This window comes from Neofelis nebulosa, chromosome 2 (assembly GCF_028018385.1).
Source record: "Neofelis nebulosa isolate mNeoNeb1 chromosome 2, mNeoNeb1.pri, whole genome shotgun sequence".
NCBI lineage: Eukaryota > Metazoa > Chordata > Mammalia > Carnivora > Felidae > Neofelis > Neofelis nebulosa.
Genome location: NC_080783.1, coordinates 125,607,930 through 125,625,182, shown reverse-complemented (window position 1 = coordinate 125,625,182; position 17,253 = coordinate 125,607,930). Strand labels below are relative to the sequence as shown.

Genomic DNA, 17,253 nt, shown 5'->3' with positions numbered 1-17,253 from the left:
ACAGGGGGCGGAGTCGGCCCTCCCGGCCGCCGCCCCCTCCCCCCTATACATACGCCCGAACCGCGACTCGCGCCTCCACACGCTCGCAGGCGCGCGCGCCCGCCCGCCCGCGCGCGCCGGCGCCCCCTCCCCGCCACGTGACCGGCGGCTCAGCACGACCCGCGATTTGCACCCCCGCTACGCGGCGCGGACGGAGCCGCAGCGCTCCTCTGCGGAGCTTGCCCCTCAGGTCCTCAGTCCAAGGAGCTCGCGGTGACTTACACGCGTGCGGGACGCCGGCGCCGGCCTACCCCTCAGTCTCTGGCAGAGAAAAGGGAAAAGCCGCGAAGGACGGATGGGGTGTACCCCCGGGGGCCTGACTCAGGTGTGGGGGGCGACGGGCGGGCGCGCGGGGGAGCCGGGAAGCTGCTGGAAGAGGAGGGGCTGGGCGGGGTGTGAATGGATGCGGGTGCACCTCGGGCCCGGGAAGAGGCAGAGGGGCGGGCGGTGCGAGCGCGGGCTGTGGCCTCCGCAGAGTTGGGTGAACTCGGGGAAGTCACCCAAACCCTCAGGGCCTGTTTCCTGTTCTCTAAAATGGCAACGGTAGTAGATCCGACCTCATAGGCGCTTTTGGTGGTTTTGACGAATTTATGGAACTTTCTTAATACAGAGCCTGCCCTGTGGTATTTGGTGGATGGTGGTGGTTAAACACAGAAACCGGGAAAGAAGAGCGGCTCAGAGGGTGGTGACCCCTGTCTCTAGGGGGAAGGTGTGTATGCCAGAAACGGGGAGACAAGGGAATGCAAAAGCCAAATTTCTATGGACACCGAATGTTCGGGACAGGACATAATCAGAGCTAGCAGTTTTGAGGGACCGATTATATACTTAGCAGTTCACCTGAATTATCCTCATAATCTTATGAGGTCGGTAACTATTAACATTTTACAAATAAGGGACCTAAGGCTCAAGAGAGGTTAAGTAACCTTCCAGAGGTCACAGAGTAAGTGGCCAACACCTACAGTCAGACTCCAGAGCCAGATTTTGTCCTAAGAGCCATTGTAGTTTCTTGAGCAAGTCTTGACAGGGGAAGTGGTTCTGTTTAAGTGATCAGATTGAATAATTATGAGGTGTCTCTGAAGTTGGCCTTCAGGAAATACCAAAAATGTATGAAGGCCCCTGCCTTCAGAGAGTTTACAGATTTTAGGGGCAATCTCCCATTCAGGCAGAAGAAATCAGCCAGCATTTGATTACCATTTGCTCTTTCCCCCAACCGAGTCCTTCCTTCCTCCTCCCACCCTTGATTCTCACAAAAACCCTGTGAGATTGGCTCTAAGATGAAGAACTGAGATTGAAGAGTGGGGATTGAAGGGTCCGGTTCTGAGAGGTGATTGTGCTTTCCCCTTACCCACTCTGCTTCTGTTTCACACAACGAAAAGTTTTCAGTAATAGTTCAACACCTTAGAAGACGGTATGGAATCTATGGCCAAGTACTGCGTATGAGCAGCAATTAATTGTTTCTCACCTTTGATAAATGCTGAGAAGGAAGGCACTTTAGGCCATGGGGGTGTCTAGGACTTAGAACAGTAGTGCTTTAGGATTATTAGGGTGGTAGCAGCATTCATGGTAGACGGTAGGAGAATTGAGTTAAGGAGACAGCATGGGACTGGTTCGGACATGAGTTTATCAGGGCCCGAACTATAGAATGGAGTGGGAAGCAGTAGATTAAGATGATTCTAGGAAACCCGAAAAGAAGACTTATATAGGGTGGGATGGGTTTATATTATCAACCCAGGAGCCAGATCTCCACAGTTTCAATTTTGATACTTGGCACTTATAAGCTCTATATCCTTAGGCAAATTATTTTACTCTCTAAGCCTCATTGTCTGCTTTGTAAAACAAGGATAGTACCTACCTCCTAGGGTTGTTATAATAAAAATACTATTTACTTAAGTGTTTGGCAGAAAGTAAGCACTAAATAATTGTATAACCGTGGAAACCCGTGAAACCGAGCCCTAAAGATTAATCCTAAAGGCACTTCACTTGAATAGACCCCTTCCAGGACCTGACAGGGGCCCTAACAATGTGTTCACAGGATTATATTAGTGTTTTATTGTAATTTCATATTCCTTTTCTTGAAAATGTCCACCAAAATTGTGTATGCTGCATGCTCCACAAAATCTGGATCTGTCCCTAGTAGAAACTGTAGTGTTGTGAAGAGTACATACTTTGGGATCAGAAGGTTTGTTCCCATAATTTACTATTGGTGTTACTCTGGACAGTTAATTCATTGCACCATTGAACTCTTCTGGGCCAGGTAAATTGGAGATAATATCTATCAGCCCAAGCTATTGTGATAATCAAGTAAGAGTATATGCAGAAGGGGTTGGTAAAACTTGGAAAGCACTCCACAAGTGTTTATGATTAACATTATAATTTGTTCATAAAGTGCATAAGAGGGAAAGAAAAGCAAGGAAAAGGTTCTTAGCTGAAAAAGTAGAAACAGGGTGGGTGAGCTGGCAAAACTGATGAAATAATACAGGTAAAATGTTTTTCTGCCAAGTTTCTTCCTGATTAATCCATGAGACATCGAAGAAATAAAATTGTAGTAGTTGCAGGATCAGAAATTTAGAGCCGAGAGGAGGTTGAAGATCATCTGACACAACCCACCACATTTTACGGAAATGGAAATTAAGGTCCAGAGAGCTAAAAGATTTTTCTAAGGTCACTCATCTAATAAATGGCATGTACCAAGTAATCTTTTTTTTTTTTTTAATTTATTTATTTATTTTTTAATATATGAAATTTACTGTCAAATTGGTTTCCATACAACACCCAGTGCTCATCCCAAAAGGTGCCCTCCTCAATACCCATCACCCACCCTGCCCTCCCTCCCACCCCCCATCAACCCTCAGTTTGTTCTCAGTTTTTAACAGTCTCTTAAAAATATGGAACGCTTCACGAATTTGCGTGTCATCCTTGCGCAGGGGCCATGCTAATCTTCTCTGTATCGTTCCAATTTTAGTATATGTGCTGCCGAAGCGAGCACCCAAGTAATCTTTAAGATAAAAAGCATTTCACGGTGGGGTCTTTCAGAATCATTACATCAAAACCAGAGAATGCATGATATTCTCTAGTGGCTTTTGGTTTTATCATGAAATTCTTCAGATTCACCTTCCTGTTTTAGAGGCTGATAGACTGGATGATGCATGGGTAATCTGCTGTTGGCAAGCTTGTTAAGTGAGCAAAACTTCTGAAGATTTTAAGGTAAGAGTTATAACCAGAAATTTGTAATGGGATGAGAAATGCAAAAAATTTGAAAATGTGTAACAGTTACTATTTAAGCTGAGTAAGTTATCCAGTTGCTTTATCTAAAAAGGAAAATAATAAAATTATAATTTATTTTTTCTGGAATTAAAATACTACACTTACATTCCCCTTAATTATTCCATCATTTGTCTGTGTTAGGAAATAGGAAGATGCTGTTATTCACATTTCACTTAGCACCAAACAAAGCAGGAAAGGGTTTTTTATTATAAACACAACAAAACTTAATTGATTAAGAAAAATTCCCCATTTATAATTTATGATAACTCAAAACAGAATATAGAAAATGAAATTTGAAATTTGCCCTCAACCAAATTGCCTGAGGCTCTGTTTGTATGTGGCAGTCCAGTTCCTATACCCTTACTCCATTCATGGTTTGATACAGCTTGTCTCCTGCTGCTTCTCTCTGCCAGCACAGAGACAGTTTTGGTCTATGCTCTTTCTAATCTATATCATTGTTTAGGATCTTTCCTAGTAAGCATTCCTTCTAGGTGTGGCCCTCCATATTTGCCAGACCTGTCTACCTCCTTGATCCTGGCTAACCCTGGTCTTCTTCCTTCCTTTTACCTTTTCTCCCTCCTCCCTTCCCTCCCTTTCTTCCTGTCTTTAGTATTCTAGGCAGATGGGGTAGGGATTGGAAATATAATAATAATAATAATAATAATAATAATAATGATAAATTGGTGTTATAATTAGGGAGTGCTTATTATATGCCAGGCATTGATCTTAGCACTTCATATAGTAATTCATTTACTATTCATAAAAATACTATGAACTAGGTACTGTTATAATCCCCATTTTACAGACAGATACAGATACAAGAAGTTAACTTGCTTAAGGGCATATAATATTTTCTGGAATCATCAGGAAGTATTCATTTAGTTTTCACCAAAAATACAGGAGCAGAAGTGGTTATAAATAACTATTAATACCATAGGAAACTAATCCCTAGAGTTTGAAGACCTCTTGATTTAGGAAGATCCTGTTCTAGTTTCCTTCTACCCATCACAGGGCTAAACAATCCTTATAAAAGCTGTTGGCCACAAAATCTGCCTTTGAAACCAGAAAGTGCACTGCAGGAAACTACTCCCTGATTATCTGAATTTGGGATAGTTGTGAGCCTCTAGGCAGTAAGTTGGGGGTGGAGACATTGGGACATATTTTTTAAGCTTAATTTTAAGATTACCTGTATTCCAGGAAGTTCTGGGTGTCCTGGCGCCTATATTCCATGCTGTAAGATCTTTCATTGTGAGAACTTGGATCTTATGGCTCTTACCCAACAGCAGCAGCAGGCAGTTGGAAATTCTGAACAGCTGCACCTCAAGCTTGATGTGAGTTAGAAGAGGGGTGCATGCAATGAAGGAGACCTCTTAGATCATAATGATTAGCTTTATGTATCCACCTGCCTGGGTAGCCAGACCTGGGTGTTCTAACTGGACCTTGATGCTGCTGCACTGGTGAATGAGATGAGGCTTAAATAAAGCATGAGCTTAATCTGTGGTGACCTCTGAGAACTGTGAATCTGCCACAGTGCCCCGTGCCACATAATATCTATGACACCTGTGCCCAAGTGAGGTCCAGGGGCTACCAACCTCACTTCTGAGCTGTGTATTAATAGAGTGAAGCCTCCTCCCTCCCCCTACCACCTTACATTTTGCACAAACCATGAGTTCAGATGTTATGCCTGCTGTGCTTTGGTAGGATTATTTTTATGGCCATAGAGTGAAGTTATACCTGTTTGGTAGGTATATCTACCTTTGGGTAGGGTGCAGAGTTTCCTTAAATAAGACATTCTTATTATCAGTCATTCAAAGAAGAAGAAGGTCCTCATACAGGAAAAACTTGGAACATAGAACAGATAGAAGGTGGCACTGGTGGATTTACCTTTTCAGGGTTTGAACTTAGAGGAGTTAGAAAATGTTGAGGGCCCTCCCCACTTACATAAGGGAAATGGCCTGTGCCACAGAGCTGCCTAGTAGGAACCAGGCTGACAGGCTTCTGTGGATACCCAAAAGGGAAGGTAAGTACTCATGTTTTATAAGTCTGTTGATTAATGCATCACTCTACCTTATCCCTGAATTTTAGCCAAGTTTAATCTAAATCACCAATTGAAAATTGAAAAGCCTTCAAGGACTAGGAAAAGGTAACCAAGCCCAGTATAAGGAGTGGTGAGCAGCATGGTGAAAGTGACCATACCCATCTAGGCCTCAAAGTTCAGATGTTTCAAATGTGCTTCATGAAGCCCTTCCCTAAATAATACTAATCACAGTACAAGTTTACTGGACATTTTTACATCATACATTGTTCAATAATGCAGAAGAAAATAGAGTTTTTTAAACTCCTAATACTTTATTTTTAATCAATATGAAGGGGAAAACAATAGTGATAGGAAATTGTGTGGAGGGTTGAAAATGAGGAATGGGCAGGCAGTAGGGAGGAGGCCAAACACAAATTACAGCAGCTAGTCTGTTCCAGCTTGAGCTCTGCTGAGCTATTTAAGAAGCAGGTAAGGAGTGCCTGGGTGGTTCACTCGGTTGAGCACTTGACTTCAGCTTGGGTCATGATCCTAGGAGTTGTGGGATTGAGGCTCAGCATGGAGCCTGCTTGGGATTCTCTCTCTCTGTCCCCCCTGCCCCTCTCCCTGCTCACACTCTATGTCTTAAAAAAAAAAAAAAAAAAAGAAAGAAAGAAAAGGGAATGCTCCCAACCCCCAGTCTTCCTCATGGTGTCAGTGATAATTTATGAAAGTTTCCCCAAGGAAAAGTTTAAGTCAGAACAAGAGTCTTAGTAACAAGATTTGGCAGTCTCCTCCCTATGTGGAGATTCTCCTTTCGTTGTCACCTTTGGCAGATCAAGATTCAAGTTTAAGAGACCCAGTGGATTTCCTGACAACTTCTTCCACAATTTTCTCTCATCTCAGGCCATGGTTCCATTTGGTCATGGCTACAGTGACTGAAATGGCCCACTATACTCTTGGTGGTGGACAGCCTTCAGCCTCAGGTGCCAAGCTAACTGCTTATAGACAATTCTCTCTAGTGTCTTCAAACTCATAGTCTCACACTGAGGGCTTTAATTTTATCCTGTTTTGGTAGAGCCCTCTTTAAGTCTTCTAGGTGTGCATATATACCTCTGACTTTATCACCTCTAATCTAGTAGCAAGAAAGAAACTGGAAAATCTTGTAGTAGAGGAATACCCTTTGTACTATGCTACCAACTTCGAGGACTGCTGGCCTGCTCAGTACCTCAGGGCCAGAAGTATAGTAACTCTCATCAAGCTCAGAATACACCATTCTGGGGCCACCTGGGTGGCTCAGTCAGTTAAGCATCTTGACTTTCGGCTCAGGTCATGATTTCACAGTTCGTGGGCCCAAGCCCTGTGTCGGACTCTATGCTGACAGCTCAGAGCCTGGAGCCTGCTTTGGATCCTGTGTCTCCCTCTCTCTTTGCCCCTCCCCTGCTCATGCTTTCTCTCTCTGTCTCTCTGAAAAATAAATAAACATTAAAAAAAAAAAAAAAAAGAATACACCATTTCTGCTTCAGCCATTGTTTTCACCAGTCTCTCGTCCCCACCATGCACACACACCTTATTGTTTGTATACTCACCATAGCCACATCAGTGGGAACAAGAATCTAGAAAAGTTAAATGCTGCAGGAAGTTAACAAGAGGCACAAAGACATAAATTGCAACAGGTAAGACTCATCAGGTGTAGACGTCTAAGTAGAAGACTGCATACGGCCTTCGTCTCATATTCCATTAGGCCCAGACAGGCTGGTAATAGGGTTTTGCTTCTGTTTGCAATGAAAAGATGAAGTTAATCTGGGAGCCCCCTAACTCCCATCTTGTATATCTCCTATGGTTCACTAGTCATTCTTTTGACCAATGCAGGTGTGACCACATCATGCATGAAACAGCCCAGACGTGCTTCAACCATAACATGGGAGTACATGATTCAGACTATGTCGGCAACATAGCTCACTTACGGAATCCAGTGGAATGAGAGACAGATGGACTCCAAGAGTCATTGGGGAGAACTCTTCATCACTGCAGCCATGCACCTAAACCTAAACAGGTTTTTCTGCCAAGAATCTAGGGAAATCCCATCCCATCTCCCCAGATTTATAGATAACATCACTAAGGTTTTTTTTTACCTGACAAGTACTATAAAGCTGAGATTGTGCTCACTTTGGTAGCACATATACTAAAGAAAAGCTGAGATTTTTTTTTTTAATGTTTATTTATTTTGAGAGAGAGAGAGAGTGGGGAAGGTCCAGAGAAAGAGAGAGAATCCCAAGCAGGATCTGCCATCAGTGCAGAGCCTGACATGGGGCTCAGTCCCATGAACCGTGAAGTCACGACCTGAGCCTGAAAACAAGAGTTGGACACTTAACCAACTGAGCCACCTAGGCGCCCCTATTAAGTTGAGATTTAAACCTAGGTCTATTTTACTTAGCCTGTGTTAAATACTAGGCTATTTTCATTTTATTTTGTTCAAAATCCTGAGGTCATAGAGAAGAATAGAAGGGTAGTGATGAGGTGGATAATAGGAGGCAGAAAACGCTGGGTTGTTTTAAAGTCTCAACCCTGAGCCTTCTATCTTTTGTATACTGTTTCTTCATAGAAGACACTTTCTCCTACCTGGTAAGTTGTGTACAGGACAACATGGAAATAAAGGAGAGGCAGATAGACCAACAAGGGAGTAATTTTAGTAATTCTATTATATAATTCAAACCTCCTTGTAATGCAATTTAGCTTCCCCACTGGTTGTGAATTAATCAGGTTTCATAATTATATTTATAATTAGGTTCTTTCTACGTAATTATTGTTTGTACTTGAGCAAATTGCTTAGGAAGGCCACCTCCAAATCCAAATTAAATGTTTCATTTCCTATTTCCTTTATGGGGGCACATGATTATTTTGGGAAAAGCATTGGCTTGACAATTAAATTCCATGTCTTGCTGTATCTCCTAGGGAAGACCTAGATCTCTTTTAATTATTTTTTAACATTACATATTCACAAGTCTTACCAACCCATGGATGGGAAGGAAGGGCTCTTAGTGGATCCCTGAAGTATTACAGACCTCAGGCAAACTTGTATGCAGTCTTTGTATTTTAAAAATTCAGGTATTCCGGGAAGCCTGGGTGGCTTAGTCAGTTGAGCATCAGACTCTTGATTTTGGCTCAGGTCTTGATCCCAGGATCGTGGGAGCAAGCCCCACATCAGGCTCCATGCTGAATGTAGAGCCTGCTTGGGATTCTCTGTCTCCCTCTGCCCCTACCCTGCTCATGTTCTCTCTTCTCTCTCTCTCTCTCTTTAAAATGAATAAATAAAAAGGGAGTAAAATTCATGTATTCTAAATCCCTAATGAGTTGTCCACTATTAAAAATGCAAAAGCTTCAGAATTCAGAAATTACCTTAACAATATCAGATAGCCATATAAACATGTTGTGATCTAAATTAAACATTCTCCATGTAGAAAACTTTTCTTCGTGTTAGCAAAGCAAATAAAATTTCTCCTTAATTTTCACCTGAAGAGGGAAAGCTAGGGTGAGTGAAGAACAGGGTGTATTTTAAGCTAGGTATGAAAGGCCTAATAGAAAAATCAAGGATAGATTTTTCTCTTGTATGTTGAAGAGAAATTTAAATTACGTGTTAGTGTTTGGTATGCTTTCCTGTCAGTTTGGAAAGTTAACCTTTCCAGGACAATCTCTACCAGAAATTAAGGCGCTTTTTTCCCCCCTAAAGTTTATTTATTTATTTTGAGAGAGAGAGAGAGAGCATACCCGTGGGAGGGGCAAAGGGTGAGGGAGAGAGAGAATCCTTGCCGTCATTGCAGAGCCTGACACGGGACTCAATCTCACAAATCAGGTGAGATCTTGACCTGAGCTGAAATCGGGAGTTGGACACTTGGGGCTCTGTGCTGACAGTGTGGACCCTGCTTGGGATTCTGTCTCCCTCCTTCTCTCTCTGCCCCTCCCCCACCTCAAAATAAATTAAAAAAAAAAAAGAGTGGGATGTTTAACTGACTGAGCCACTGAGCCACCCCAAGCTTTCTTTTCAAAAAGATTTTTGCCTACTCCTTTTCAGAGAGATAGCAAGACATGTTTGACTGAAGAACATTTGCCACCTTTTGGTTATCCAGTATAGTGTAGTACAGTTCCTTTTAATCCCACTTCCCTTTATTTTCATAGACTGGAAGATATCCAAAAATAAACGTGTTCAGAAATGGAGGTATACATACATGAAAGCTAAGGACAGTCCCGTGTATCTAGGTCTCTAGGCAATCTTTTCCTGGTCTTTTCGTCTTGGTATTCTACCCTTATCAGAAAAAAAAAAAAAAAAAAAGAAAGAAAGAAAAAGGACTGTGCTGTAGACTCACTATATGAAAGTGCCTTACTTTCCTGAGAATTTTGATCCTTGTATTCAAGATATATGTGGAGTTTGGTTCAGTTAGATTTATGACACCAGAATTGTTGAAAAGCAATAAATTACTACTATAATTTCTGTTTTATTTTAAATAATAATGATCTCTGTTTTTAACTTGTTTGGGAAAGAACAAGCTATGAACTTTTCTCAGCCTTTGATGCAGGACTCCAGCTAAACTAGCAAAAGACACTGCCTCAAAGAAACTAAATGTTTTTTTTCTTTAACAATTTAACTTTCTATCTTTTCTCCTTCAAGATGTATCATTATAAACTTCTTACAAACAAGGACTGTTTCTTCTCATGGTATCCTGCAGATTGCCTTATACAGACCTACATATGGCTAATAAAAACTTGAGTATTTTAAAACGGCGAGTCTCAATGTAATGATGATGATGGTAAATGGCAACTAACATTTATATAAAAAGTCTGTGCTAGATGCCGTTGTAAACGTTTCACACAGAATTGCTCAATGTAAAACCACTTTTATCCAGTCATCCTTAATTTTTTGGCAAACCTCTTTCAGAATCTGTGTTACAGTGAATTCCACAATTCAGCCTTCATCTCCCCAACAAGAATAGCTAGAATTCCACTCTCATCCTTTATTATTTTGACTCCAGGAAACTGTCACTTTTTCCATCCATGCTTGTCCCTAAGGCTTGACCTGAATACACACAGCAGGTTGCTGCTTTGCTTATCTTAGGACATAAAGAAGTAAACAAAGCCTAAAGTAATTTTGCAGTTGGTGTAAATCCTTGCTCACCTTCACCGAAGTGAGAGATACAATAAACATGTTGATTTGAAGTCTGTCTGCCCTACCTTTTACTATTTTTCAGAAAAATATTAGGACCAGCTTCCTCAGCAAATGTAGGGAGATAACAGATCTTCCTGGATATTATGATGGAGTTATATCCTAATAAATCCATTGTAAATTGAAAATATCCTAAGTTGAAAATGCATTTTTTAATATACTTAACCTACTGAACATCATAGCTTAGCCTAACCTACCTTAAACCTACTCAGAATACTTATGTTAGCCTACAGTTGGGCAACATCATCTAACACAAGACTATCTTATACTAAAGTGTTGCATATCTCATGTAATTTATTGAATACTGAAAGCGAGAAGCAGAACGGATGTGTGGGTACAAAGTGGCTGTAAGCACAGGGTTGTTTACCCTCACGATCACAGGGCTGACAGAGCTGCAGCTCAATGCCCCTGCCCTGCTTCATGGGAGAGGATCATACTGCATGCATATCACTAGCCAGGAAAAAGATCACAATTTGGAAGTAAGGTTTCTACTGAACGTATCACTTTCACACCATGGGTAAGTCAAAAAAATCGTTAAGTCCAATCATCCTAAGTCAGGGACCATCTACATTATGAAACTTCTTTGTAATATAATAAAGAGTAATGGGTTGTTTCCATTTAGAAATCTAACAAAGTGATAATAGTTTTTCTCCCCATTTGGTCTTGATTTCTGTTTTAAAAAGCCATTCAGTCTCATGTAATTAGGAAATTGCACTGCTTAGCAGTGAGATGAAGGTTGATAAAACTGCCATTAGACAAGCTTGGGACCTGACTCTTTAATAATGGAGTTAGTACACTTTCTTCCAGACCACAAGAGGTGTTTCTGCCAGAGTGGTGGTTCACAGACCTGGAGGGTGGAGGATAATCTGGCTTTGTTTACTGAGGAATTTTTAAGGCACTAGCCTAGAACACACTTACAAAAATGCTGTTCTGCCAACCAAAGCTCCTTTCTTGGTGATATCACAATTCTGCCATTTCTGAAGATTTACAGATATTGACCATTTACAGCCTTAAGACTTTGCTGTGGTTTTGGCACATAACGCCACTGCTATACATTATGGATTACACAAGGCTTTTGTGCAAGTTTTAAGTGCAAGGGCAAGTGTAAGGCACTGATTCATTTTACTTAATTCATCCATTTATTCATTTAGTCTTTCACTCCGTGTTTACTGAGTGCCTACTATGTGTAATAAAATTTTTATTAAATTCTATTTTTAAATTGTTAATTCCTGTACATGGAATAAAAATTATAAGGTACAAGAAGTATACAGTGAAAAGGAAACCCTGCACCCCTGATACCCAGCCATTCACTTCACCTGGTGGAAAACCAATATTAATACTAACATTTTGGTACTTTGTATCCTGTGTATATTCTATGTATATAAATACACATTTTTTATGTTATGGTGGCATACTGCATATAATATTCTGTCCCTCTTTTTTTTTTTAAGTTTATTTTGAGAGAGAAAGAGAGAAAACCAACAGGGGAGGGGCAGAGAGAGAGGGGACAGAGGATCTGAAGCAGGCTCTGTGCTGAAAGCAATTAGCCCTATGCGGGGCTTGAACTCACAAACCATGAGATCATGACCTGAGCCAAAGTCAGACATTTAACCAACTGAGCCACCCAGGCACCCCATGTTTCTCTCTGTTTTTCACTTAACTGGTTCTAAGATTTATTGCTCTTTTGGTACATTGGATTAATTTCAACATCACAACCAACACATTTCAATATTAAAGTGTTAGTTGAAAAACAGGATGTCCCAGAAAAGACCTTGAAGTGATTTCCTTAATGTCAGTAAGGACAGTGTTTGTTACAGAATCAAAAAGTAACACAAACTTTTGTCTTTTCTAAAAAACAAATTCTAAAAATAGTTATACACATGAAACAACCCAAAATACAAGAGAAATTAAAAGATATATTCCAAAAAAGAATAGACACAGGCTCAGAGAAAGGTAAAGGGACAGTAAGTTATGTGAAGATGTGCTTTGTTATTCCGTACGTGGCCAGTGAGTTACAACTTGTTCTTTTGAATGATCAACAATCAACAATAACCTGCTGAGCCAGTAAGTCAGAGCCCAGCAAGGGGGTTCTGTGGGTTTCCAGTGCTTCTAGCTTAATATCCTAAAGGCTCTAAAGAGCACCACATTTGTTAGGCCACAGAAGACTTATTTATTTATTATTATTATTATTATTATTATTTTTTTTTTTTTTAAGTTCTGGTGAAGGTAGCCACTTCAAGGTGTTTGCCTATTTATTTACCTAGCTAGTCCATACACACAATGTGCTGAATCAAATTGTAGGTACATACCTGAATGTAAATCTTTTCTTTTGCTGCCATAATTTTGATACATACACTATAATAAGTTGTACATTTAAAATTGAATACCCACAATGTGCTAATGTCCTGCCAATTTATCTGGTATTGGCCTACCAATGTTTAAGATTTATTAATGTTTCAATGCACAAAATTAATGAAGTTCTCAGTATTTTAATTCAAGATACTTCATTTTTAAAATGTTGCTGGGAATGGTGCTCCAGAAAAGAGTCCTCAAAGGATTTATTGGTAAGTTTGTGATTTACATTGCAAAACAAAACAGGGACGCCTGGGTGGCTCAGTTGGTTAAGTGCCCAACTTCAGCTCAGGTCATGATTTCATGGTCTGTGAGTTCGAGCCCCACATCAGGCTCTGTGCTGACAGCTCAGAGCCTGGAGACTGCTTTGGATTCTGTGTCTCCCTCTCTGGCCCTCTCCCACTCATGCTCGCTCGCTCTCTCTCTCAAAAATGAATAAACGTTAAAATTAAAAAATAAATAAAATGCAAAACAAAATCATAAAGTGGTTCATGGATAGTCCAGAGGAAAACTAAAAAAAAGGGGGGGGACATTAGTTGAAGTTTGGTCTGGGACCATAATTATGATGATTATGATCTCCAAAAACAACTTTGAATCTCCCTGAATCTGCAGGGTACCTTATAAAATTTATCCCATCAAAAATAATGAGGCATTTTGAGGTGTCTCAAAAAGGAAAGTGGTGAGCAAGTGGAGAAATGAACACAGTAATGGAGTAGACACTTAACCAAAAAAAGAAGTGCAAATGACCAAAGCCAAATAGAAAAATATTCAGTAATAATCAGATATGTATATTGACAAGGGCTCCTCTAAATTACAAAGCCTAGAACCTCAAGGTTTTTTTCACAAGGCATATTAGCAAGGATTTCTTTAAATTATAAAACCTGTTTCATGGGGCAGCTGAGTGGCTGAGTCAGTTGAGCGTCTGGCTCTTGATTTTGACTCAGGTCATACCAGAGTTGTGGGATCAAGCCCCACATCCGACTCTGCATTGAGCGTGGAGTCTGCCTAGGATTCTCTCCCTCTACCCCTCTCCCTCGCTCTCCCTCTAGCTCTAAAATAAAAACAAATACAGAAAAGAAATATAAATAAAAACTATAAAACCTGTTTTATAACCCCCAGGGTGTCTGGAAACCAGCACTCAAAAATTGCTAGTGGGAGTAACTCTAGTTATGAAATTTATTCTTAAGAACTAATCATTTATTCTTGTACAAATTTGTTCACTACAGTGTTACTTATAACACAGATTATAAATAACCTAGATGTCTAACAATAATAGATGAGTTAAATTGTAGTATTTAATAGTGGATTACAAATACAGCATGAGAGGGGCGCCCAGGTGACTTAGTTAAGCATCCGACTCTTGACCTCCAATCAGGTCATGATTTAACAGTTTGTGAGTTCAAGCCCTGTGTCAGGTTCTTCACTGACAGCATGGAGCCTGCTTGGAATATTCTCTCTTCCCCTCTCTCTGCCCCTCCCCTGCTCACACATGTGAGCATGCTCTCTCTCTCTTAAAGCAACAACAACAAAATGTAGGTTTCAAATAAGTACAAAGTGATCACAATTTTATTTTTTTAACAAATACGCATAAAAAACTAAAGTAATATTAGAAGATTATAACTCAGATTATAGAGTGGTATTATCTTTTTTATTTGGATATATTTTATAATTTCAAGTAGTGCCATGATTACCTGGGGTAAAAAAAAAAAAAAAAAAGGCATACATTCTATATAGAGAAAGCTATTTTATTCTGAGCATCTGTGGTGATTAAAAAATAAGTTGGATAAAATTGAGGATTCCACAAACGACAAGAATGACAAAGGGGAGAGTTTGCTTGTCAGATGAAATCACAGAAAATTCAAACTGGAGGACAGGTTAGAAATAACCCAACTCCCTCTATTTTATGGATGAAAAAATTAAGTCCAAACTTAACCAAGGCCACAGAGTGTTTAGAATTCAAACAATACTTGGATTGATCTTTATCTCATCTTTCTTCCTTTCTACTTATGTGTTATAATGCCATAGTTGGCAACTATGTTTTTTAAGTCTGAAAAATGGAAATGGAAAAAGTTTAGGATAAAGAGGAAAAGGTTTAAGATACAGGATATCTCAAATAAACGTAGTAACATAACTGTTCTTCCTATTTTTGAATCTGCATTTGCCAAGAAAAAAAAATACATACATACTTTGTACTTATCTTCAGGATAGCCCATTGGAAATAAAACCTTGAAATACAACTTCAGGATAGTGAGTTAAATATCCCTTTTTCTTATACTCTCTCTTTTCCCCCAGCCAGTGCTATTAACCTTCCTCAAGGCCACAGACTGATTACAAGAAGTAAAAATGAAAATCAACTATTTCCATGGCCCCTACTAAAATCTGAGTTATTGATGGATGATGTTGAAATGTTTATGAGATTTTAATCAACAATGTGGTTGTCAAAGAATGTAATACACACATATTAAAAAAGTAGCATCGTATACATATCTGTCCATACATATACACATTCAACCAATATTTACTGAGCACCTACCATAAGACAGACACTGCTATACTTTGATATAAAGTGGTAATTGCAACAGACCCAAAACCTGACCTTGGAGTTTACAGTCTAGTGTATAAATAGCTTCCACTAAATTGCATATTAAAAGGCAGGAATCATGTCTTATTCAGTACAATGAATATAGTAGATTTTCTTTGAATATCTGTAGACTAAATAATGAATTTACCAGGAGTTACTTTGCCCTAAACTGAGAAGTTGTTATTACTACTTCAGACATGGACTTGTGGCAGTTGAGGAATAATGTGGACTAAGAAACTGTGATAAAACCTCACTACTAACTTTAGCATACTTCTTCCAAAGCCAACCCGTCTTTCAAATCATCTAAAATTGGGCCTAATGTCTGGTTATGAAAAGATTTCTGACAAAAAAAAAACCCTATATAAATGTGGCCACCCAGTGATAAAACAAGCAGCCTTGATGCTCAGAGATTGTAGTCATTTGGATTAGAACAAATTATTGTTATTATTGTAATTTTGCTCTTTAAAAAGAAAACTCTCTGACATTTATTTTACAGTGGTTTTTTTTTAAAGAATTTTTTTTAAATGTTTTATTTATTTTTGAGATAGAAAGAGACAGAGCATGAGCAGGGGAGGGGCAGAGAGAAAGGGAGACACAGAATCTGAAGCAGGCTCCAGGCTCTGAGCTGTCAGCACAGAGCCCAACGCGGGGCTCAAACTCACGGACTGTGAGATCATGACCTGAGCTGAAGTCGGACGCTTAACCGACTGAGCCACCCAGGCGCCCCATTTACAGTGGTTTTTATAGTTGCATGACATATTTGGAAAAGTAATATGAGATTATATGACCCAGCATTTTTAGAACAAGTAACAGATTTCAACCACCAAAACTTAACAGAAATCTCTAAAGTAATACATTTTCAAATGATCAGAACATCATGAACACTTTTAAGTTTTGGTGTGCAAACATACCATTTACTGACATCTCAGTGTGCTCTTGAATCAAAGAAGCAAAGGCCTATAAGGGCTTTCCTGTTATCTCCCCTGAAAATAATAGATTTTTTCTACCTTAATTTACCTGGGGAGGTAAACACAATACAAAAAGGCAAAGACTTAGCTTTCCTTAGGTCTAGTCTACCTAACAGATAAAGTGGCACTTACCTGGGACCTCCAAGAGTTTGCCTCTACTGTGTCCTCCAAGGGAAAGAGAATGGATTGTCCTCCAGGCTGATATAAACGGGGGAAGACAGCAGCTGTATGTGACCTTGTGTTCTGATACGGTTCTGGCATCTGGACAGAATCTTTTTGGTGGCCTGTGCTTTGTCACTTTCTAGCAAGTACAGAGGCTGGACATGTCGGCCTGCCTCAACCAAGACTCCAGACCTCCTTAAGGGTAGGAGAAAGGGACCCCAATATTCTCAGCATTTGGTTATCACTCTCAGATGAGCTTTTTAGTCCAGTTAATTAGCAGGCACCATGCCAGGAAGAGATACATGAGCTTGGACCTCGAAGGGTATGTACTCTGAAGCTGAAATCATAAACCAGAACATCTGATGTGTGTCTCATACACAATGAGGGAGGGAGTGCTGTTGATGGAAATGTCACACGCAGCTGCTTTTAGCGCTTGGCTCTCACCAATGAAGCTTCCCCCTCTGCTACCACACCCCTCCCTTCCTGCATGAAAGCCTTTAGGGCTCTTTAGTTCTCATCCTGAACGCTGTGAAACAGGCTGAAAATTTATATCTGTTACATCAGTCTGGTTCATGGCTGACTGATGCACCTGATGGACTACAGGAGTGACTGGCTTAGCTACGTTTGAGTCAGGAAAGAGCCTACTTTCTACAAT

At 40.1% G+C, this 17,253-nt stretch overlaps 1 protein-coding gene, 1 long non-coding RNA gene and 1 other non-coding gene across 3 annotated transcripts in view; 1 reads left to right on the top strand and 2 right to left on the bottom strand.

Moving 5' to 3' along the window:
- Positions 1 to 16,692, bottom strand: part of SLC16A1 (solute carrier family 16 member 1) — a 62,681-nt gene extending 45,989 nt beyond the window's left edge. The window contains exon 1 of the mRNA XM_058716176.1: positions 16,569 to 16,692. The gene's annotated coding sequence lies outside the window, so the exon portion shown is untranslated. The remainder of the gene's footprint in view (positions 1 to 16,568) is intronic.
- LOC131504171 (uncharacterized) lies at positions 129 to 10,093 on the top strand. Its single transcript, XR_009257835.1, has 4 exons — positions 129 to 364; positions 650 to 748; positions 3,164 to 3,243; positions 7,190 to 10,093. It is a non-coding gene; the product is annotated as an uncharacterized LOC131504171 (long non-coding RNA).
- Positions 2,919 to 3,025, bottom strand: LOC131505753 (U6 spliceosomal RNA). The gene has a single exon (XR_009258529.1). It is a non-coding gene; the product is annotated as a U6 spliceosomal RNA (small nuclear RNA).
- Positions 16,693 to 17,253: the final 561 nt, after the last annotated feature.